Raw genomic sequence first — 881 nt, 5'->3', positions numbered from 1 at the left:
GCGGCCCCCCCCACGCCTCGGGCGGTGGGGCCTGCCACAGCTCCGGCAGCAGTGGTTGCCACGCGAAGCCACAGGTCCAGTACCAGCACCAGCACCAGCACCAGCAGCAGCAGCAGCAGGTCCACCAGCTGCCCTCTCAGAAGCTGAAGTGATGGGGTGTCCCACACGCCCCAGCTCCAGCAGCGAAGACCACGCATGGACCAGCTCCCTCTGGCCTCCCCAAAGCTTTGCAAGCCCCGGGGGCTGCCCGGCTGCAAACCCCCTCCTCTGCCCTCCGGGACCCCAGGGAAGGGGCATCACTTGTGCTTCCCTGCCGCCTCCGCCTGATGCACCAGGCTGAGGTGCCTGTGAGACAATAAAGCATGAAGTTCCTCAGACCTCTCTTGTGTTGGCTTTTCCTTAAACTCCTCATCCTTATTTCCCATGCACGCCGTAGGGGCACAGCTGGGTGTACAGGAATACGGGATCTACACGTGTTACTAGCAGCTCACATATCGTAACCGGGGGAAGTCATCCCTGAGAAAGCGCCCAGCCCTCCGGTACATGTGCACGAGGAGACCATTTAGCGTTGCGTTTTAGGGAGAATGATATTGCCGCATAAAACGGTGCAACTGAATTCAGCAAAGTCTTTACTTCTTGTGTTTTCTGAAGCCTGCCGTGCATGTGCCGACGGCAGCTGAACTCAGCAGATATCTGCCTCTGTGAGCCGGACTGAGGGATGCAAAGAGTGGAGGGCAGAGCTGGCAGAGAGAGAAGTCAAATCCATCTCCCTGCACAGCCAGGACCTGGCAGAGGTGCTGCTGGAAAGGCAGGGACACAACCAGGGACGGGGATTTGCAGCTGGGGGCTGGGGGCAGCCTGGCCCAAATGTGTTACGGCCC

This window comes from Cariama cristata, unplaced genomic scaffold, assembly GCF_000690535.1.
Source record: "Cariama cristata isolate BGI_N322 unplaced genomic scaffold, ASM69053v1 scaffold3307, whole genome shotgun sequence".
Classification (NCBI taxonomy): Eukaryota; Metazoa; Chordata; class Aves; order Cariamiformes; family Cariamidae; genus Cariama; species Cariama cristata.
This window is presented reverse-complemented; position numbering follows the sequence as displayed.